Genomic DNA, 24,584 nt, shown 5'->3' on the forward strand with positions numbered 1-24,584 from the left:
ACAAACTATGTACTTCTGGTTTATCATCTATTCTGTAAATCATCCCCACCTATCCTGTACCCAACACCTGACCACAACCCAGACCACAAATTTGCTACCCAACCCAGACCATAAATTTGTTCAGGCCTAACCCCAACCATAATTCCTGCCCAAACCCTAATGCTCACCATATAATTTTGGTTTCTGATCTTCACCTTGTGGAGAGACTGGGCTTCAGTGTGACTGACCTTGAGAAGGGGATGGCTTCAGTGTCTATGATATTTGAAGGTTGGCTTTGTTCTTCTATCCAGAGCTGGTTGGTCACATTTGCTCATTTCTTGGAGTATATTCTTCTGGACTAGGTTGGAGAGATGCAAGTCTTGCTTCCTCTTAATATGAACTTGACCTATGACAAGCCACTTTTTCACAGCCATTGTGAATATTGCACACAAGTGTCACACCAGCGTTGTACTGCGACATTTTTATACCATTAGTGGTATTAAAACAGGCTCTGTGTATTGAGGTGGTTGCCCTGTGCCATATGCTTGTAAGTGACAGAGCTAGAGTCCTGTGCACAACCCCCAGCCTCACACCTTCACTATCTCCAAGACAAGGAAGGAAGAATCTCAGTCCCTGACCAGGACAGTGTTCTCTGGGGCAGGTGCTGCAGGTGATACTGTCCTAGAAGTGGTGGATGAGTGATGAAGAAGGGTGAGGGGGTGTTCACTCTGCTTTACCTAATCCTCAATTTTGGCCTAGATTCCACATCAATTTCAATCCCTATGAGCTCTAACCACAAGAATCCTGGACTGGAAGGGTTTGAGGTCAGGCTATACTCCCCAAACAATGGAAGCTGGTTTCTTACCCAAGAGCATCTGCTAACTTCAAACTCATTTTCCAGCCTCCTGGGAGCCAGAAGTGGCCTTCATCAGACCCTCCAGTTGTGTCCTGTCTCATCCCAGATTCCAAACATAGCTTCTTCTCTGCCCAGAATGGCCGCAGTCCAATCTGGCCAGTCATCTTTGCAGGACAGAACAGAAGTTGTCCTTTGCAGATCAGGCAAAGGAGGTGTCTGGAGACTGTTGGCATCATTCAGCCTTACCTATATCCCAGGAAAAGAGGAGATGGAGGCCAACTCTGCTGGTCCACTGGAGTTACTAAGGTCCCAACTGGACAAATGGGGAAACCCAGTGTGCTGAGAGCCATTGCCAAGTAGGAATGACACATGGCAATTTCTTTGTCAGCCTACCCAATGTTGCTTAGAGGAAGGACTCTCCATATTGGACCCAGGTCATTTGCAGTGACATTGCATGTAAGGTGACCTTGCTCAAGGACCAGGGTGGATCCAGGTTTAGGGCAGATCAGGGTTTAGGGCTCTCCTTGGGTTTAGGGTGGTTCCAGGTTTAAGGTGTATCCTGCTGGGAATAGGTCATATCCTGCTGCCTCAGGTGCACCGCTCCTTGAGTTCCCATTGAGTTCTCCTTGAGTTCTCCTGGGATTCAGAGCCTGGTGGATTTTGCCCAGAATGTGGATTTCCCCAGAATGTGATTGTAGAGTGTCGGTGTGAGTTCAGGAATAAAGAATTGCTGTTTGAATCTACAAGGCTGTGAGTGGCTTGTGATTTTGTGCCCAGCCAGTCTGCGGCACCAGTGCTCTTGTGGAAAGGGTTTTTATACTTGTATACTTGGCTTAAAGTTGCACAGAGCATAAAAGTGCAACCAGAACTTGGCACAGGACTCTGAACATGTGGGGTTTTGCCAGGTCCAGAGCCTCTTGGGACACTTAGAGATTAACCTATGCAGATGGAAGTCAGTCCCCATTCCTTTCCTTGTTTCTCTCATTTGTGCTGCTGCTATTAGTATCAGCAAGAAAAAAAGAAACTCAGCTTTTCCTTCTCTGTTTCTTTCATGACTTTCCATTCCTCTCAGCCTTCTTTTTCTCCTCAGCAGCCTGTGTTAAATCTGGCTAGGCTAGAATATGTGCTCATGTAATCCATAAGCCTCAGAGTCTGGAATCACTGGTACCACAGGCCTCCATGCCTGTTTATAATTTTGAAAGTTCTGGATTATCTTCTAATTTGTTTCTCCAGATTGCACAAAGAATTTATCTTCATAGATTTTATGTGTAGCCTCTTGTAGTTAACTTCTCAGCCAGAAGAAACATTTTATATGTTACTCAATTCCTATAAGGGTTTATGTTTTACTTGATATTGTTTCTTTGGTTGTCCTTCACTTACTTCTTTATTCTCTCTTCTACTCTCTCTTTGTCCTTATCTATCTCTTTCATGGTGAATAAATGCAGCATGAAAGTGGAAAACCTGATTTTTCTTTCCTTTCTTCCATGACTCTACCCTCCTCATTAAACTCTCTTTTTCTCCATGGTGTCCTGGATGTGTTTTCAGAGTCTGGGCTGATACACTTGCATCCACATCAAACCCCAGCCTTTACCTCTAAAATTGCTCGTACCTCAGGCTACCTTACTTATCATTTCTGATATGGAAGATCTGAATTTTCTTCTACCTTGTTCCTCCTAATTCTGCATGAAAATTTTCTTTGAAGATTTGACTTGTGTCACTTGAACACATTTTTATATTCCTTTTGATATTTTTGTTGTAGTTAACTTCTGAAGTAGAAAAACAATTTTGTAGGTTATAGCATCATATAAACATTTTTATTTAGATTGATTTTGTCCCTTGGTTGCCATTCATTCATCATTCATTCACTTATGCATACTGCAGTTCCGGGAAACCAAGCCAGGCATCACTTATTCCAGAGAAAGCCTCCACCACTAAGCTCCATACACAGCCCTGGAAGTTGAGCAATTGATTATGGAAGACTTATTTTCCCCAATACCAATAAGACTAGGAGAGAAAGCCTGAGGCATACAGAATTCATTTAGCTAGCCTCAAGAGAAAGCCCAGATTTCCTGTGGTACCTGTGTGTGTGTTTGTTTCATGTGTAACACAAAGGATACTCTAACTAATCACCTGGGAATCTGAGGCTGGAGAATGGGAGGATGGCATGTTGCAAATGATCCTGGGAAACCTCATGAGACCATGTCTCATAAAAAAGGACCCATTATGGCATGGTGACACTCAGTAACCCTGCAAACATGGCACTGGAAGTAGCAAGGAGCATTCCAACTGCTATTAGTATCAGCAAGAAAAAAAGAAACTCAGCTTTTCCTTCTCTATTTCTGCAGAACTATGCCCACTGGGCCCTGGCAGATTTGCATGGGACCCACTCTGGTTTTGGTGCATAAATTAACACAGAAATATTAGTAGATAATAGAAGAAAATGGTATTGGAACACTGGGAAGTAGTACTTTTGCATAGGAAGCTCTGGGAAATGTTGTTTACTGTAGTCTGCCGGAAGTTGAGACAAAATTGAAAAAAAAAGATGAATTTGGTTGTTTGGAAAGTGTGAAAGCTGCCAGTGAACTCTATTCTCTTCTATCAGGAAAAGTAAGTGAAATTAATGAGGCACTTTGCAGAAAATCCAGTGCTTGTGACAAATTCTGTTATGAAGATGGGTGGTTGAGGAAGATGACACTGAGAGAAGAAGAATTTGAGAAATATGTGAAATCTGTTGGGAAGTAAAAATGGCACTCTTAGTACACTCATTCAACACAGCTGTCTTAAGTAAAAAGACACTACTTTCAATATTGATACTGGAGAAAAATACCCCTTATCTTTTCAGAAATTGCAGATAAACATAATATGCATTATTTTTACAATTTCTTATGATTTTTAGAGTAAGGTTTAGGCTCTAGTGAAATTATCTGTGGTAAAAACTATTTTTTAAAAAATTATGTAATCCAATTATGAGTCTTCATATAAGTCTTATGAAATATTGTAATTTGCTTACAACCATTCCTACATTGGGGTGAATAGACTTCATTATCTTCCCATTGGAAAAAACTAGGAGTGGAAGAAAGTGTTTGTCATACAGTGTCAGAAGAAAATACTGTCCTAATTGTATAATATACTGTATTTGTTGGTGTTTTTTTTAATATACTAAAGGAACAGCTTTGCAGCAAGATAAGAAACAAAGTATTCAACTTACAAAAAACCAAAAAGAGTCTGGGGCTGTGAAGTGGCATGCCCCTGGTTTCCATCCTCATATCTTTTCCTTAGTTATCAATACTGTGCTGCCTTTTTTAAAGAGAGAAACCTGACTTTTTCTTCTCTATTTCTTCCATAACTCTCAATTCCTCTCAGGCCTTCTTTTCTACAGTGTCCCAGCTGTGTTCCCCGAGGATGGGCCAGAACATCTGCACTCAGGTCAAACTCCAGCCTACGCTTCTGGATTTGTGGGTATCACAGGCTGCCATACCTACCTGTTTCTGATTTGGAAGGTTAAATTAATTTCTAAGTTGTTCCTCCTGAACCCATAAGAACTTTCTAGTTAAATATTTGACTGTCTTCTTGAAAGCATTTTGATGTTTCTTTTGACACCAACCAAAGTAAATATCTCAGTTAGAAAACAATTTTTTTTGTTACTAGCATCCCATACATGTTTTTGTTTTGACTGATTTTGTTTCTATGGTTGCCATTTACTCCTTCATTCATTCACTTATTTATTTCACACTTCTGGGAATTCAACTTCAGGCATCAAACACTCCAGGTCTCCAGCACTGGAGAGTATGCAGTTCAAGGTACAGAAGGATTTGGGTTTCCCAACAACTCTAACCCTAGAAAATACAGGCTGAGGAACAAAAATTTTATTTTTCTTCTTTAAACAGAAATCATAGAATTCTTTGATATCCATGTTCATTTTTTAAAAAATTTTCCTGTGACTAGGGTGGCTGAGATGGGAGAATATTATCTTGGACAGCCTCATGAAACCCTGCCTCAAAATTAAACATGATAGAGGCTGGGGCTGCAGGTACTCTTTACTTGGGTTCACTTCTTAGCTTCATAAAAAATAAAATTATTTTGTGCTTTTTCTTTCTTTTTTATTTCCCTATTTAATGCTGTATTTATTCCAAAAGAAATAGAAATGACTTTCTTCTCTGTCCATGATTTTCTGTTCCTTTCTCTCCTTTTTCTCCTCAGTTTTCTACTGTGTTGGATGATAATAGGCTTCTGCTTTTGCACTCACATGACCCCCAACCTCAGTTTCTGGAAAAGCTGGTGGACAGCTGAAGTTGCTGGCACCACAGGCTACCACACAGACATTTCTTCTGGCACCAACTTCCATTAAATTCTCCACTATCAAACAATTTTGTAGGTTAATCCCATCCCATATGTTTTTTTGCCTTATATTGTTTTCTGGTTGTTATTCATACATCTACTGATTTATACTGCAGTCCTGAAAATTTATTCCTAGGCATAACAAATCCAAAGGAATGGCTCTATCACTGAGCTCCATCCTCAGCCATTGGAGTTTTGCACCTCAAGGTAGAGGAGACTCCATGTTCCATGTTCCCCAACAATGTAAAGCTTCCAGGGTGAAAATCAGCATGAAAGATCCTCAACTTTTCCTTCATGATATCTTCCATGACTTTCCATTCTTCTCAGCTTTTCCTTTTCTCCTCAAAGTCCTGGCTGTGTTCCTCTGAGCTAGTCTTCTATACCTGCATTCATGCACTCTCCTAGTTCAACCTTCTGGAATTGCTGATACCACAAGCTTCTCCTCATGCCTGAATCTGATTATTAACAGATTATATTCTAATTTTTACTTTGATATTTCTTTTGATACCAACCACAGTTAACTTCTCTGATAGAAAAAAAAATATTGCAGGCTACAAGCATCCCATAAATGTTTTTGTTTTGCCTTATTATTTTTCTGTTGTTTTTTGGTTGCCATTCATTTACTCATTTATATTGCACCTTGGGAATCCAATCCCAGGCATCACACTTTCCAAAGATAGTCATTAACCCTGAGTCCTCTTCTAATTCCTGGGAAATTTGCATTTTAAGTTAATAGTACTCAATGTTTCCCTACAGAGATAAGCTGATGATAGACAACCAGATGCATACTGAATTTGTTTATTTAACTTAAAGATGAAACAGATTTTGTTAATTCCCACATTAGTAATTAAAGAATTGGCCCAGTGACTACAGAAGCTGAGGCTGGAGGCTGGAGAATACATAGATGATCCAGGGAAGCAATGCCAGAACCTATCTCAAAATAAAACAAAACAGGGCTGGAGATATGGCTGAAGCGGTAGCATGCTCGCCTGGCATGCCTGCGGCCCGGGTTCGATCCTCAGCACCTCATACCAACAAAGATGTTGTGTCAGCCGAGAACTAAAAAATAAATATTAAAAAAAGAATTTTTTTTCTCTCTCTCTCTTTCTCTCTCTTAAAAAAATAAAACAGGCAAAGACTGTGAAGTATCATGCATTTATGTTCAATCATAGACATGAAATAAATCATTTCATTCTCCTTTTTCTTATGTCTCTCCTTCGTGCTGCTTTTATTTTCTGGAGAAACTCAACTTTTCTCTGTTCCTTCTATGACTTTCTATTCCTCTCCTCATGGTCCTGACTGTTCACTCAGGGCTGCCTGGTATACCTATACTTGTGTGAACCTACAGCCTCTTCTTCTGGAATCACTGCAACATAGGCTACCACAATTATCCATGTTTATTTTTGGAAGGTCAGAATCATGCACAAAATTTATCTTCAATGATTTAACTTGTGTCCACTTGAGTACTTTGTGATATTTCTTATGACATCAAAATGTTAAAATCTCCATTAGAAAAAAAAGTTCATATGTTACTAGCATACTGTAAATATTTTTTTTGGCCTGACTTTATTTTTGGTTGCTGTTCATTCACTCACACATTTACATTACATTTCTCAGAATCATGTCCTAGGCAACACACATGCCAGGTAATGTTCTAACACTGAACTCCATTCCCAGCCCTGGAGGTGAGTCAAGGAAAGACAGCATGAGGCACACAGAATTTATCTTGCTTAAAGAGGGAGCCTAGATTCCTTTGCTACCCATGTATTATATAAAGTAAACTCTGCTCAGTGACAGGGATGTTAAGGATGGAGAATGGGAGCATGCTATGTGCAATGTGATTTGGGGCAACCTTGTGAACATTTCATGAAAAAAGGCAACACAAAAAGCTCTACTTTTCCTTCTCTGTTTTTTTTCCATGAATTTTCAATCCTCTGTCTATATTTATCCATGGAGTCCCTGTTGTGTCCCCCAAGCTAGCCTCCTACACATATACTCCAGAGGTCCTCAGCAATAGCTCCTGCAACCACTAGAACAACATGCTATTATACAATTTAATTTCTAATTGTGAAAGGTCTGATTTTTTCTAAATTGTTTTTCTTGACCATAAATGATATTTCTTTTCAAAATCTGACTTCTGTCATCTTTTTTTTAAATATCTTTATTTTATTTTTATGTGGTGCTGAGGATCGAACATAGGGCCTCACATGTTAGGCACTGAGCCACAATCCCAGCCCTGATTTCTGTCATCTTAATTACCTTTATTATTTATTCTGACACCATTATTTAATTTTTTTAAATTTGTATAAGACAGCAGAATGCATTACAATTCTTATTACACATATAGAGCACAATTTTTCATGTCTCTGGTTGTAATCAAAGTTTATCCACACCAATTTGTGTCTTCATATATGTACTTTGGATAATAATGGGGCACCACTATTTTGAAACACTTTACTGTAAAATGTTTTTATAGGTTAATAATATCTCAAATCAATTGGTGCTTTATTCCTTCTCCCATCCATTCACTTTCCATATTTCTCTATCCTGATGCCTTTCTTCATGCAATAAAAATCAAACCTTAACTCTTAACACTAACCTTAAACCTCTATCCTATCCCATAAACCCTAACTTAACCCTATCCCTAACCATATTGCTAATCCTAACCCCAAAGCCAACCATTAACCTTAATCCTCTAACTCTAACCCCTAAGTCTAACCCTAAACCTTAAGTCTAATTCTCACCATAAACTTCTAACCATTTCCCTAACCCAGCCCCAACCCTTTTCCCAACAGCAAACCCCTAATCCAATCCCTAACCCAACCCCTAACCCCAATCTTAATATAAACTCTAACACTACCTACCTGAATATGGCAGAGTTCCCACTTGAACTTATGGAAGCAGCAAGTGCCCAGGTGGCTTACAACTTCTAACATGGACACAAATGAGACATTCCATGACCCTCTTCTTTGAATCATTTGCTGTAGTGGCTCACAGCAGCCAGAAAACTATTTAGTACTATCAATTCACCATAAAGCATATCTTTCAAACATATTTTAAATAATATATTTGAGCAAGCATATGACCACACACACAGGAAAAGGTAAGTGGTAAAGGGCCTGTAGCTTTTATGCCCTCCCCAGGCAGCATCCTGCCAGCACCTTCAACAACAGAGAGTCCTAGAAATCTTTTTCTTTTTTGGATGCTTCATTAAGTACCCATGATTCAATAAATCATTGATCATTTGTTACCAGTTTAGCCTTCAGTTCCTCTGTTCTCCTTATATATGTGGGAAGGCTCAAGTTCAAACTCTGTAATGATGTTTTTTCTTTTTCCCACTGAACATGGTCATCCTGTGTTGCCCAGGAGCCCTAGACCATTAATTACCTCACTGGTATCAGACAGACACATTGCTTCATAGATTGAAGAATGAGGAGCTAAGAGACAGGAAACTGAAGCAGATACCAAGAATGTATTTCTTGGCACAACAAGCCACAAAGTAGCTTCAAATTGACAAAGAACTTGAATATACACTTTTTACTAGTAAACATGAAAGATGATTAACAGGATATTGTATTAGTGTCATTATAGACATGCAAGTTAAAACTGCAGTGAAATTTCCTCACTTTTACTAATAAAGCCATAATAAAAATATTTAAAAATAACAAGTGATTTGGGGCAACCTTATGAACATTTCATAAAAATATTCCAAGAAAAAAGGCAATCCAAAAGGTAAGCTCTACTTTTCCTTCTCTGTTTCTTCCATGAATTTTCAATCCTCTATTTTTATCCATGGAGTTCCTGTTGTGTCCCCCAAGCTAGTCTCCTACACATAGACTCCAGAGGTCCTCAGCAACAGCTCCTGCAACCACTGGGGCAACATGCTATTATACAATTTAATTTCTAATTGCGGAAGGTCTGATTTTCTTCTAAGATGAGCTCTACTTTTCCTACTGATTTTCTTCCAAGATAAGCTCTACTTTTGGGTAAGGATGAAGATAAATCAGCACTCTTTTATATACCTGTAACAATAAATAATGTGAAGCTTATGTGTGGAATAGTTTGCTATTTTCTCAAAAAGTAAAAGTAGAATTATCATACTACTCAACAACTCCATTTGTATGTATTTAACCCCAAAGAACTGAAAGGAGGTATTAAAAGAAAAGTACATGTGTATACTTTCCATCTGTTAAAGTCATGAGAATGAGAGACAGGCTCAAAAGGAGTTTTAGGAAAAAAATTTTATGTATGAGTAAAAAGGGAGTGCTTTTTTTCCCCTAGTTGGGCAGGTAGTGAAAGTGAGGATCGATTGTCATGGAGAAGCTTGCTGATGTCCTGATTTGCAGGTTATGTGATGGTCACCTGAGAGTATCCATTCCTACATTGAGTAAAATACATTGCAGTGTTTACATGGAGATACAAACCTGGCATAGCAATGACCAGTGGGGAATGTGAGTGAAAGGATACAGAGCACTTTGCACCACCAATGCAGGGTTCCTGTAAGCTTAGCACTATGAGAAAGTCAGCTGCTTATTAAAAACCACCATGTCAATACTATTCCAGAAAAACAGACATCAGATTTTATTAGGGAAGTTGACCCTTATAAATCCAGCTCAGCCAAATCTCAGAAATACCATTGCAAGAAAATTTTTCATTAGAAGCCACTGTGTGTGTGTGTGTGTGTGTGTGTGTGTGTGTGTGTTACATTAATATTAGAGTCTAAATTTTGGATGTTATATTAGTATAAGAAGGTCACTTAGTGATTATTATAGTGATATAAAACCAACGTGTTCATAGTAGATTAGCATTAAAGACCACAGTCTGGATATAGCTGGTAAGTAAATATATTACTATTAGAGGCCATCTATTTACACTGGAAGCATACTTTGGGAAACAATGTGAATATCACATTAGTATTAAAGAGCACAATGTGTATACTGTAATAATATCAATGACAAAAGGTCATGTATGCTTGTAATCCCAGAAGCTCATAAGGCTGAGGCAGGAGGATGACAAGTTCAACGCCAGCCTCAGCAACTAAGTGAGACCTTAAGCAACTTAGAGACACCCTGTCTCAAAAAAATAAAATAAAAAGGGCTGGCATGTAGCTTAATGGTTAAGTGCCCCTGGATTCAATATCTAGTACAAAAAAAAGAACAAAAGATCAACTATTATATTAGGACTAGATGCCTCTGTGAGGACATTGTATGTGTCATGAGTGGCAGAGGATTCAATGAGGATATTATCTGCATTACAGGCCTTAGTGAGGATATTATATAGGTCAGAGGTTTCAGTTTAGATATTATATTAGTGGTAGAGTCCTGAATAAAATATTATATTAGTGTAGCAAGTCTTGTTGAAGATACTATATTAGTACCACAGGTCTCAGTAATAACACTATATGTGTTAGAGATTTCAGTGAGATTATTATATGTTTTGGAGGCTTCAGTGTGAATATTATGTGTGTCAAATACCTGACTGGGGACAATATCTGAGTATCTGAAGCCATTGTGAGAATGCTATATTTGTCAGAGACCCCAGTGAGAATATTATTGAGTATCAGAGGCCCCATTGTAGAATATGATAATTATTAAAGGTTAATTGAGGATATTTGTTAGAGTACTCATTGAGAATATTATATGAGTGTCAGAGGTCTGAGTAAGTATATTATATGTGTCATAAGCTGCAGTGAGAATATATATACACCTATATATAAATTATATATTTATATAATGTATGCAAATATATATTTATGCAAATATATTATATATATATGTGTGTATACGTGTGTGTGTGTGTGTGTGTGTGTGTGTGTGTGTTCTGGGGATTGAACCAAGGAGTACTTTACCACTGAGATACATCCTCAGCTCTTTTTATATTTTTATTTTGAGACAGAGCTTCACCAAATTTTTGAGGCTGGATTCAAACTTGCAATCTTCCTGACTCATGCTCCTGATTCATTGGGATTACAAGTCTATGCCAGTGTATTCAAGTTATTGAGAATATTATTGAGTGTCAAAGTCTTCAATAGGTTATTATGAGTTAGATGACTCAATGAGTATATTATATCACTCAGAGGACTGAATTAAGGTATTATTTTTGCCAGAGGCCTCAGTGAGATTATTATATGAATATCAGCAAACTCAATGAGGATAATATATGTTATGTCAAGATCATTGTATTGTCATGAGCAACTAATAAAAAATATATGTGCTATAGTCTTAACTGATGATATTATATGAGTATCAGAGATTTCAGTGAGAATATTATGAGTGTTAAGAGAACTTGGTGAGGTTATTATATATTTCAGAGGCCTAAATGAGACTATTACATGAATGTCAAAGAGTTTTGTGTGGATATATATGTCTCATCCACCTCATTAAGAATATTACATTTGGGGCTGGGGTTGTGGCTCAGCAGTAGAGCACTTGCCTAGCACATGTGAGGCCTTGGGTTCAATCCTCAGCACCACATAAAAATACATAAAAAATAAAGGTATAATACCTTTGTGTCCAACTACAACTAAAAAATAAAAAATTAAAGAATATTACATAAGTGTCAGATAACTCAGTGAGCATATTATATGTATTAGAGTCATCACTAATCATATTACGTTTGTCAGAATCTCAGTGGTGATATTATATGAGTGTCAGAGGCCTCAGTGAGGCCAATATATACTTTAGTCCATTTAGTTAACATATTATATCTGTAAGAGGACTCACTGAGGATATTATATGTCCCCTTATATGTGTCAGAGGACTAAGTGATGAGATAAATTTTAAAGATATCAGCATGCATATCATATGTGTCAGATAACTCAGTGTGAAAATGTCAGAGGCATCAGTAAGAATATTATATGTGTAGAAAAAAGAATATTATATGTGTGCCACAGATCTTTTCAGAGTCTCAGTGAGTATACTGTATCTGGTAAAGGCTACAATGAAGATACTATATTAGTGTCACAAACTCAGTGTTGATATTACATGAGATATAGAACTGAGAGAGGATGTTATATGTGTTAGAGAACTCAGTTAGCACATTATATGTTTCAGAAACCTCAGTGAGAAGATTGTATTCTTTAGAGGTTTTAGTGTAGATAGTGTATTAAACAAGAGGCCTCAGTGAGATCATTGTATGGATTAGAGGCCTCTATGAACATGATATTTGCTATAAACCTCAGTGAAGATATCATATGAGTGCCACAGGCATCAGAGAAGATATTATATAGGTAAGGGCCTTAAATTGCATATTATATGTCAGAGCACTGAGTGAGGACATTATAGATGACAGAGGCCTCATTACATGAGTGTCAGAGGAATCAGTGAAAATATTATATGAGTGTTACAGACCTCAATGAGTATATTCTGTAAAATGCCTCAGTGAGGCATTACATCTTTTACATAGATGGAGCTTCACTGAGGACATTATGTGAAGATCAGAGAACTCAATTAGAATTTTATATAAATGTGAAAGCCCTGACTAAGAATATTATGTATATCAGAAGTTTCAGTCCTCACTGAAGCCCTTATTGTTTGTTAGAGACTTTAGTAAGCATAGTAAATTTGTTAGAGTCTACATGAGGATATTATGCGTCAGAATCCAGAGCAAGGCTATTACCTGAGTGTGAGTAGTATATGTATTAGAACCCTCAATCACACTGTTATATGACTATGAACATTCTTATATGAGAAAAATATCTGAGTGCAAGAGGCCTTGCTGAAGGTATTGCTTGTGTCTGAGATCTCAGTATGTTCAATCTATGGCTCAAAGGTCTCAGGAAAGAAATCCTATGTGTCAGAGGCCTCACAGAGGATAAAATAGGAATGCCAGGCTACTGAGAGAGAACATTAATTGTGTTAGAGTCCTCAGGGAAGAAGGTATACTAATGTCACATACTTCAGTGAGGGTATTACTGTGTTGAAGGCCTTGGTATTTGTACTGCTTGGGTGAAAGTCCCAAGTGGAGCTACTGTCTGTGTCAGAGACCTCAAGGAGACACTTAAAAGTGTCAGAGGACCTCAGGGATTTAGAGGCCACAGGGAGTATATTATATATGTCAGAGTCTTCAGAAAGATCTTACATGAGCCCCAAATCTCATTGAGGCTATTAACTGAGTCAAAGGACTGAACACTGGTACTTCATTGTTGTCAGAGGTCTCAGCAGAGGATAGATTGCTTTTTAGAGGGGTAGGAGAAAATATATTTTCCTGAGGCCACTGTGACGATACCATGAGTCAGAGGCTTCAGTGTGGGTAGAACGTATGAGAACCTGAGTGAAGATTTCATAAACCTCAGGGGGATTATGATGGGGTATCTCAGAACTCAGTGAATAAAATCTGTTAGTGTCAGCAGCCACATGAGGAAATTCTATGCATTGAAACCTTCTTTGAGTATATTATATGGGTTTCAGAACTCTCAGAGAAAATATCACGATTCTAAAAGCTGTGAGTGAGGATATTTTAGAGCATCTTTAGGAAGTTGCTTACAAGTGTCTGTATACTCAGTGAAATAAAATATGAATATCAGAGGCCGCAGTGCGTATAGGATGCAAATGTCAAAGGAGGACCCATTGTGAATATCCTATCAGGGATAAGACCACCAGAAGTGTTCTATTTGAGTAGTCACCATCAGAACAAGGATATTACATGGGTCATAGTCATTAGTGTGCCAATGGTAAGAGTAAGAGGCCTTTGCAAATATTTGCCTTCGATACTTGATGTGGAAAGTTAATGCCAGAGTGAGGCTATTAGTTTGAGTTTTAGAGGCCTCAGCAAGAATCATATATGTGACCCAGAAATCAATAATGAAATATTATCCAGCTACAGGCCTCACTGAGGATGAGTCAGGGGCTTCATTGAGATTAATCAATGATTGCCACAGGACTCAGCTAGGGTATTGTCTCTGAGGTCTCCGTGAGTTGAATACATATGTCCAAGAACTCAATGTATCTAATATGTTTCAGATCCCTCAATCACACTATTACATGACTATGAACATCCTCAGTGAGGAAAATATCTGACTGCAAGAGGCATAGCTGGAGGCATTGAATGTGTCTGAGATCTTATTATGTTTAATCTATGCCTCAAAGATCTCAGGGAGGAAATCCTGTATAAGAAGTCTCACATAGAATGTGACAGGAGTGCCAGGCTACTCAGTGAGAACATTATGAGTGTTAGAGCCCTCAGGGAAGAGGCTATAGTGTCACACCCCTCAGTGGGGATACAATGATGTCAAAGGCCTGAGCATTTGTACTGCTTGGGTGAGAGTGCTGCATGGAGAGTGTCTGTGTCAGAGACCTCAAGGAGACACTTAAAATGTCAGAGGAGTCTGTGTTGACAGAAAGATACTGTCTGAGCCCTCCATGATTTTTAAATATGACTAGACAATCAGGAACTCTGCCAGTGAGGCTCTTAGGTGTGCCTGAGCTCTCATTGAGATATTAACTGAGAGAGAGACAGAGGCTTGAGGGAGAATATTATCTACATCCACCAAGCCTCTGTGAATATGTGATATTAAGTGTCAGAGGCAACTGGGAGGAGAGGACATGAGTGTCAGAGTCCTGAGTGAGTTTATTATACATGTGACAGAAGAATTTATGGACTCAGTGAGATGATCAAGGAATTTCAGAGCCCTCAATAAGTACACAATATTGTCAGAGGAGGACACACTGAGGATATTTCCTGAGTGTCAGTGACCTCCATGAGAATGTTCCATGAGTGCTGCAGGCCTGAGCGAGGATATATATGTGCTGTAATAGGAAGAGACCTGTGTTAGCCTATTATATGTGACAGTGCCTTCATATGGACATTTAGTGTCAGAGTCCAGAGGGAGGCTATCACCTGAGTGTCTGAATCCTCATTGAGCATAATACATTTTTCAGAAGATGTACTGAAGATGTTTGGTCAAAGTCAGAGGCCTTAATAAGGATGTGATAGGTGTCAAAGTCTTCATTGAGATTATTTTGTTATTACTATAGGTCTCAACCAGGGTATTTTCTCTTAAGAGGCCTCAGAGAGTTGAGTATATGTGTTAGAGACTAGGGGTGGAGAATGTAGGTATCATAGCCTCACTCACTGTTATGTGACTATGAAGGTCCTTAGTGAAGACAATTTCTGACTAGGAGAGGTGTTATTGAAAATAGTTCCCTCAATAAGTATATTATAGAGATGAAATTTCTAGTTAGTAAGTTTTTTTTATTTTTTTAGTTATACATGGTCACACTATTTTATTTTGTTTATTTATTTTTATGTGGTGCTGAGGATCGAACCCCCGTGTAAGGCGAGCGCTCTACTGCTGAGCCACAACCTCAACCCTCCAGTGAAAAACTTCTATGTGTCAGATGTCTCATTGAGAATAATGGTGGGAATGCCAAGGTACCCAGTGAGGACACCATATGTGATGGAGTTTTCAGGGTTGAAAAAATATCAGTGTGAAAGGCCTCAGTGAGATTGTGAAATGAGTATCAGATGCCTTAATGACCAAATCTTACATGGAAGAGAATTTATTGATATGATGATTTTTCTCAGACTGGTCTGTGAGGAAAATATGGGCTCAAATGACTCAGTCCCTACTCTACAAAGGTTGGAGCTCTCTGTGGGGATTTCATATGTGTCAGAGACCTCAATGAGACACATGCATGTGTCAGAGGACCCATTGTACATACTATGTAACCTTTGGAGGTATCACTTATATTTTGAATATCTATCAGAGCATTAATCTGTGCAGATATCAGGTGCCCCAGAGCACTTGGTAAGATAGTACTTAAGTGTTAGAGGTCTCATGGAGGTCATTATCTGAGCTTGAGAAGCCTAAGGTGGATTTTATATTCATTTCATTGTCCTGCATGAGGATGATATCCACTGCAGAGTCCTCAGGCAGTATGTTACCAGTGTGAGTGGACTCAGTGCTATATGATGTGAATGTCAGAGGCCTCAGGGAGGAATCATGGGAGTTTCAGAAGAGGATACATTGAGGATATGATATGAGTATCAGATACCTGCTTCAGGCTATTATAAAAGTGTCCAAGGCCACAATCAGTATATCTTATGTGTCAGAAACTTCAGTGATTCCGTGATAACACTGTATTTGACATAGGCCTCTGTGAGCATATTGTAGGTGGCCGAGGCTTCTCATGGATATTAAGTGTCAGAGTCTAGAGCCAGGGTGTTACCAGACTGTCTGAGGCCTCAGTAACAATATGAACATGACCAAGGTCACAGTTTAGATATATTATTGATGTCAGAGGCCTCTGTGAGGATGTGATATGTGTTCAAGGCTTCAGTGAGAATGTGATGTGTTTGTCACAGGCCTCACATTGGATATTATACTTCATAGAGGCTGCAGTAAACTTACTATACCTGTCAGAGGCCTCAGGTTTCTCCTATGAAAAGAGGTCTCCATAAGTATATGATGGCTGTCAAAAAGATTCTAAGTGGCAGAGACCTCTGTTAGCCAATTACATGTGTCAGATGTCTCCAATACTACATCATTAATACTAGGGGCCTCAGTAAGCCTCTTATAGGTCCTGTAGGTCACAATGTTGATACTGTATGTGTCAAGTCCTCAGGGAGTTAGAGGCCTAAAGGAGTATATTTTATCTGCCAGAGGTTTAAGGTAGGATATTAAATGCTCCTGACTCTTCAGTGAGGCTATTAACTGAGTCAGTGGACTCAGCATTGATACTTCATTGCTGTCAGAGGCCTCAGTGAGAACACTATTAGGGTCACAGACCTCATCGAGTCAGAAGTCTTAGTGACAATGGAGGATATGTCAGAGGCCTGAGGATATCACATGCATCTGGATCTTCAGAGAGAATATTTTGTGTGTCAGAGGCCTCAGCATGTATATGGGCTATAGGCCTCAGTGTTGATATTACATGAGCATCAGAAGCCTGAGGGAGGAGGCATTGAATGTGTCCTGAGGGAGGACATTCAAAATGTGTCTGAGGCCTAGCTGAGGATAGTTTGCTTTTTGAAGGGCTAAGGGAAGATATTGTTTGTCAGAGGCCCCAGTGCAGATACCAGGTGTTAGAGGCCTTAGTGTGGGTAGAAGGTGTGAGAACCCTGAATGAAGATTTCATTTATTTCAGAAGCCTCAGTGAGACTACAATGTTATTATCACAGGACTCAGTGAATATACTAGGTTAGTGTCAGAGGACAAGAAAGGACTCTCTATACATCAGAATCCTCTGGGGGTTTATTATATGGATTTCAAAGACCTCAGGAAAGATATCACGTGATTTTTGGAGCTGTGAGTGGGGACATTTTAAGTTTCAGAGTCCTCAGGAAGTTGATTAAGGGTGTCAGTAGCTTCAGTGTGATTGTATATGAATGTCAGATGCCTCAGTGAGTATGGGATATGAATGTCAGAGGAGGCATGGAGGATATCCTATCAGGGTCAGAGACACCCAGGAGAATTCTATATAAATAGTATAGCCCAAATGAGGATATTGCAGGGGTCAGAGTCCAGTGTAACTATGGTAAGAGTAGGAGGCCTCTGTAATCCTATCATATACCTTAGAATCTTCATGTGGAGATTTACTGTCAGAGACCAGAGCAAGGCTATGAACTGATAGTCAGAAGCCTCAGTGAAAATCATACATGTGATCCAGGACTCTGTGAAAACATTATGTCCAAGTCAGAGGCCTCAGTGAGAATGGGTCAGAGTCTTCATTGAGCTTACTCCATGATTGCCACAGGACACAGTTAGGACATGTTCTGTGTTCAGGGCCTCAGTAAGTTGAGAACATACATCTGAGGACTCAGTATGGATAATATATGTGAGAGAATCCCCAGTCACACTAATATATGATGTAAACATCCTTAGTAAGGAAAATATTTGATTGGAATAGAACTTGTTGAAGGCATTGCATATGTTTGACATCTTGGTATGTATAATCTATGGCTTAAATGTCTCATGAAAGAAATCCTATGTGTCTGAGGCCTCACAGAAAATATTATGGAAGTGCCAGGCTACTCAGTAAGAACATTGCATGTACTAGAGTCCTCAATGAAGAGAGTATACCACTGTCACATCCCTCAGTAGGATATTACAGTGTGGAATGCCTCAGCATTTGTACAGCTTGGGTAAGAGTCCTCTGTGGAGTTATTGTCTTTGTCAGGACTTCAAGTAGACACTTAAAAGTATCAGAAGGATCTGTGTTGATAGGAAGGTACTTTCAGAGTCTTCAGTGATTTTTTAAATATTTTAGACAATAGGGGTCTTTGTCAGTGAGGCTCTTAGGTGTGCCTGAGCTCTTGCTGATATATACACTGATGGTCAAGAGGATTGAGGATATTTTTTGAGCCCCACAAGTCTCTATAAATAAGTTGTGTAACTGTCAGAGTAACAAGGGAGGAGAGGATATGAGTGATAGAGATCAGAGTGAAGATATTGTACACTTAAGAATCCTCAATAAATAGAATAGGAGTGTTTATGGACTCAGTGAGATAATCAAGAAATGCCAGAGGCCTCAGTGAGTATCTGATGTGTCAGAGAAGGACTCACTAAGGATATTACATGAGTGTCAGAGACCTCCATAAGAATGTTTCTTAAGTGCCATAGGCCTGAGTCAGGACATATATGTGCTGCAATAAAAAGACGACTCTGTTAGCATATTATATGTGAAAGTTCTTTGAGGATCAAAAGCCTGAGTGAGAATAATACATTTGTAAGGGGACATACTGAAGATATTCTGTCAAGGTCAGAGGCCCCAGTGAGGATGTGATATGTGTCAGACTTCACTGAGTTTATTTTGTTATCACCACAGGCCTCAATTAGGGTTGTTGAATACTTGTGTCAGAGGCCTCAGGGTAGATAGTATAAGTGTCAGAATCCTCACTTACTATTTTATATGACTGTGAGGTGAAGAAAACTTCTGAATATTAGAGGCCTTCCTGAGGATTTTGTCCTCAGTGAATATATTTTAGGGCTCAGAGTTCTCAGTGAGGAAATTCTATGTGTCAGAGGCCTCCTTGAGAATAATGATGGCAGTGCCAGGGTACCCAGTGAGGACATTGTATGTGATGAAGTTTTCAGGGTAGAGAGAATATCAGTGTGAAAGGCCTCAGTGAGATTATGAAATGAGCACCACAGGCCTTTGTGATGATCTAATATGTGTAAGAGGCCTCACTGAGAATAGAATCTCTCTCAGAGGTCAGTGAGGAAAATACGGGGTCAAATGACTCATTCCATACTGTACATAGGATGGAATCCTCAGTGGGGATTTTATATGTGTCAGAGACATCAATGAGACATATATGTCTCTGAGGACTCATTGTACCTCATGTTACCTACAGAGGCCTCAGTGACTTTTGGATGACTCTCAGAGGGTCTAAATCTGTGTGGACTTCCAGTGCCCCAGAGCACTCAGTGTGATATTCCTTGAGTGTCAGAAGCATTGAATAGAATATTTCTGAATGACAGAAGCCTCAGGGTGGATATTATATTGACCTCACTGTCCTGTATGAGGATGATATCCATTTCAGAGTCCTCAGTAAGAATGTCATTAGTGTTTTGGGACTCAAATGAGATAGGGTGTGAATGTCAGAGGCCTCAGGGAGGATTCATGTTAGCATTAGAGGAAGACTCACTGAGGATATGATATGAGTGTTAGAAACTTTTCTGAGGCTATTATAAAAATATCCAAGGCCTGAGTGTGGTTATTTTATGTGTCAGAGGCTTCATATGGATATTAATTGTCAGAGTCCAGTGCCAGGGTATTACCAGAGTATCTGAGGCTTTACCAACCCATCCCCTTGAATGGGATCAAGGTCACAGTACAGATATCCTGTTCATGGCAGTGGCCTCAATGACGATATGTGGAAGATTCCTCAGTGACAATATAAAGTGTTTGTCACAGGCTTCACTTTTGACATTATATCTTGTAGAGTCGGCAGTAAACTTACTATACTTGTCAGAGGCCTCAGTTTTCTCCTATAGAAAGGGGCCTCTGTGAGTACATGATGGCAGTGCCAGAGGCATCAAGAAGACATTCTAAGTGGAAGAGACCTCTGTTATACAATCATACATCTCAGATGTCTCCAATACTTTATTGTTAGTATTAGAGACCTCAGTATGCCTCTTATAGATACTGTAGGTGTCAATGTAGACATTGAATATTTCAAAGACCTCAGGAAGTTAGAGGCCTCGGGGAATATATTATACCTGTCAGATGGTTCAGGGAGTATTTTAAATGCACCAGCCACCTCAGCAAGGCTATTCCTGAGTCAGATGTCTCAGTACCAGTACTTCATTATTGTCAACAGCCTCAGTGAGGATACCATTAGGGTCACATGCCTCAGTGAGAATACTAAATGCATTTGAATCCTTACTGACAATGGGACTTGTGTCTAAGGACTTACGATATCATATGTTTTAGAGGCGTCTCTGAGAATATTACAGTTTTCAAAAGAGTCAGTCAGTAATATATTATATGTCAGAGTCCTCAGTGAAGACAGTGCCTTTTTAAATAGTTTCATGTGTTTAGTGAGAGCTCTGAATAAAAATATTATTGTGTTTCAGAGGCCTCAATGTGGTTTTTCCTTATTTGTCATAGGCTCTCATGGATATTTTATGACTGACAAAGGCCTCAGTAATGATATTGAGGATGTTAGAAACCTCTGTGAGGACATTATATGTCAGAGCCCTCATTGATTATATGTGTAGAGGACTCATTGAGAATATTATATGTGTCAAAGAACCTAGTTTTTATGTGAATTTTAGAGATCTCATTGAGAATATTTTTATGTGACATAGGCTTCCACAAAAATTTCATATGTGTGTCAAATGCCTCAATGAAGATATTACATTTTTCCTAGTTCTCTGTGAGGATATCTTATGAGTGTGAGGTTTGACATGTTATCTTCTAGGGGTCTCAATGTGTATGTGATATCAGCCAGTGGTATCATTAATGATATTTATTGATATCATATTATTTCAGTGCATACTATATATGTTAGAGTCTTCATGAGGATATTATATTGTATTTAAAGCCTCAGTGAAATGTTTTATAAGTGTAAAAGGCTTAATTGAGGGTATTATACTACTCTTTCCTGTTAAAAGAAAACAGGAAACAATAGAAAGAACTCCCAGTGGAAAGAATGGTCAAAGCTATTCCCAAAGGCTTCAAGCAGGATGAAGTAAGCAACAAAGTACTATAGAGTTGGATAACAAACAAAATCTTGGAGTAAATATCCAGATGCTCATTTTATTTACAAATAAATGACTAAACAGATAAACAAAAGAGGCCAAATAAAAACCTCTTATGTAGAATTTCAAAAAATTGAGGTGGACATTTGGCCCCCAAGGAGTTAGGCCTAACTTCCCACTTCTTAAGAGGGGGCTGTGCATAGTGACTTACTCCAAAACAATATATATATAATGTGTACATGTAGAGAAACATAACTTCACAGTGAGAAATCTGGCAAACACTACATCAGTCAGGTGAGCACCTTGAGGATATGAAATGAAAAACAGCACTTCATCTGTAATCCGCTTTCCCCAATCCATAACCTGTCTACATATGAGAAAAACATCAACTGAAAATCTAAAAAGTACCTGACAGGTACTCCTCAACTGTCAGGTCCTCCTCAACCATCAAGGGCATCAGAGAAAGGAAGGTCAGAGAAACTGTCGCCACCAAGAAAAGCCTATGGAGACAGGATGACTGTCTTGCAGGATCTTGGATGGGGTCCTGGAACTGAAAGAGGCTGTACTGAGAATCCAAAGGAAACACAGACATTAGTTAATAAGAGCATATCAGTATCTGTTTATCATGAAAAATTATGTATAAAGTTAACACATCTGAGATAGCTCATGTAAATCATAAGAGAAAAAAACTGGGTAGAAGTTATATAGTAGATCTCTGCATTTTCTTTGCAATTTCTGCATAAACATAAACTACTCTAAAGTACAATCTTAAGACATGGCTATATTTTTTTCAAACACCTGCTCATTTAATTACTCAGAATGTTAATTACTAATAATTGACATTCTTAAGTAGTTCTGCATTTTGTTAAGAGCATTTATAACAAAAATATGTCAAACTAACATAATGTAAGATAAGTACTTATTTTATATGTTTTATGTTAAAGTAATAATATGTTTAAACTTATTTATCATTATTTATTTTGCTATTGCTAGGTTCTAGATTTTCTCTCTAAAAATTTCAAAACTTTAGAGAAAAAAATCTACATTTTAGTGACACTATTTCAAGTCATGGTTGAATTTTTTCAAAAGAGTCATGATAATAAATATGTTACAAGAGCAGATTGATTCATTGTGAATGAATCATTCATCCTAAAGAAATCTTATCTTTCATTTGTTTCTATGTATACCCTTTAACAGTAATAGCATCAAATGTTTGCCACTGGGAAAAATATTCAAACAAAAAATGTAAACAGAATTTGTGACAATAACATATAATGCTTTCTAAAAATTTAAAATTTAAAAGAATATGAAAGTCAGTTTCCTCCATGATGTTCTTCAGAATAGGTAAAACTAGAAAAACATCCATGGAAGCATGGTTTATGAGTGATCTTATAGTGATCTTAGATATTTTATGGAGAAATTATATTTTAGAAATCACAAAAAATATAATGTGATGCCCAAACTCTTGAATGTTTTCAAATGTAGCTGAATTTCTATGTAAGTTTTTCATTGATATAGCTAGTCATAAAGCTAATAAGAGCAAAGAATATATGGGGCTGGGATGTAGCTCAGTGGTGGCATACCTTATACATAATTCAGGAGGCCCTGGGTTTGATCCCTAGCACCACAAAATTAAAAAAAAAAAAATCAGTGCCTTATTTGTGCAATCAAATAGAAAATGAACAATTACCACTCTTAGGAAAATGTTAAGCCTGAAAAACAGTTAAGAATCAAAATACTCTTACAATAGAAATAGCCTATTGTGAGCAGATGTGTCACATCATAAAGTATATTCACATTAAATATCCTCTCAGAACAATAAAAAAGACTTTGATGACCATTTAGAAGGAGAAAATGGCTATAATATAGATTAGAAAATTATTAAGAAATTAGAAACATGAGGTGAAGGGCTGTGGGCACGGAGAGCGGCTGGCCTAGGCTTGGCGGGTAGAAGGGTCCCTCCTGCAGGGTTTGTGGAGTGAGCCGGGCGCACAGGGGTGGTTGTGTTGTGTCCCCTCTGGCTGTCCGTCTTGAGAAAGAGCTGAGTGGGCGGGAAGGATGGAGGACCAAGGGTAGTTGCCGCGGAGGTGTTCTGAGTGCTCGGAGGCCCTCGTAGGAGGAGTGACCCAGGAATCCCTGAAGCCCATCCTCAACCAACACCCAGAGCTTGGCGGATCCGATGTTGGGCTGCAGAAATGCTCTGTGTGGGGGGTGGGGGGTGGGTGGTCTTTTTCCTCGGCCCATCTTACACATCATGCACGCCAGGAAGTGAAAGGGGTGCGGCCTCTGGACACCTCTTCAGCTCCCTTGTGACCTGTCCTGTAGGGGTATCCTGCAATCCTGTAGGAATAGGAGACCCTGGCAGAGCCTTGCACTCAGGACAGCAATGATGACACTGAAGAGGTTTCATTGTTTGATGCAGAAGAAGAGAAAACTAATAGACCAAAATCCAAAATCCGACATCCAGTGGCATCATTTTTCCATTTGTTCTTCCGAGTCAGTGCCATTATAGTCTATCTTCTCTGTGAATTGCTCAGCAGCAGCTTTATTGCTTGAATGGTGACAATTATCTTGTTGTTGTCATGTGACTTTTGGGCAGTGAAGAACGTCACAGGTAGAGACTGATGGTAGGCCTTGGGTGGTGGAATCGTATTGATGAGGATGGAAAGAGTCATTGGGTGTTTGAGTCCAGGAAGGCATCTCCTCAGGAGAATAAAACTCTTTCAGAAGTTGATTCAAGAATCTTTTGGTTAGGACTAATTGCCTGTCCAGTGCTGTGAGTGATATTTGCCTTTAGTGCTCTCTTCTCCTTCAGAGTAAAATGGTTGGCATGGTTATCATGGGTGTGGTGCTACAGGGTGCCAACCTGTATGGTTACATTAGGTGCAAGTGGGCAGCTGGAAGAATTTAACCAGCATGGCTACCTGGTATCTTGGAATGCAGTTTTTAAAACAAAACACCAGAAATGAACAGACTTCTTGAATAGAGAGAAAATTATGTTTTCTGTGATACTGGGGAATGGCCAAAGAGATTCTTGATTATGAATTGTTTAGAGCTCAGTCCAGTTGCAAAAAGGAGCATTGATTTTTTGTTTGTTTTGTTTTCACTTACAAAGTTACTATAAAAACTGGTTTCTTTTTTAAACAAAGTTTTAATTTTCTTTTTCTAGTAGTTGAGGCTGGGAAGTATGATATCATTAAGAACATTGTCAGAATTTATTTTAGGTGTGCATATGTATGCATATAGTAATGTATCCATATGTCC

At 38.7% G+C, this 24,584-nt stretch overlaps 1 pseudogene; it reads left to right on the plus strand.

Annotated features, from left to right (window-relative positions):
* The first annotated feature begins 23,876 nt into the window (after nt 1-23,876).
* Nucleotides 23,877-24,302, plus strand: LOC143393554 (Golgi apparatus membrane protein TVP23 homolog B pseudogene; annotated as a pseudogene).
* The last annotated feature ends 282 nt before the right edge of the window (nt 24,303-24,584 follow it).

Source organism: Callospermophilus lateralis, chromosome 3, assembly GCF_048772815.1.
Source record: "Callospermophilus lateralis isolate mCalLat2 chromosome 3, mCalLat2.hap1, whole genome shotgun sequence".
Taxonomy (NCBI): domain Eukaryota; kingdom Metazoa; phylum Chordata; class Mammalia; order Rodentia; family Sciuridae; genus Callospermophilus; species Callospermophilus lateralis.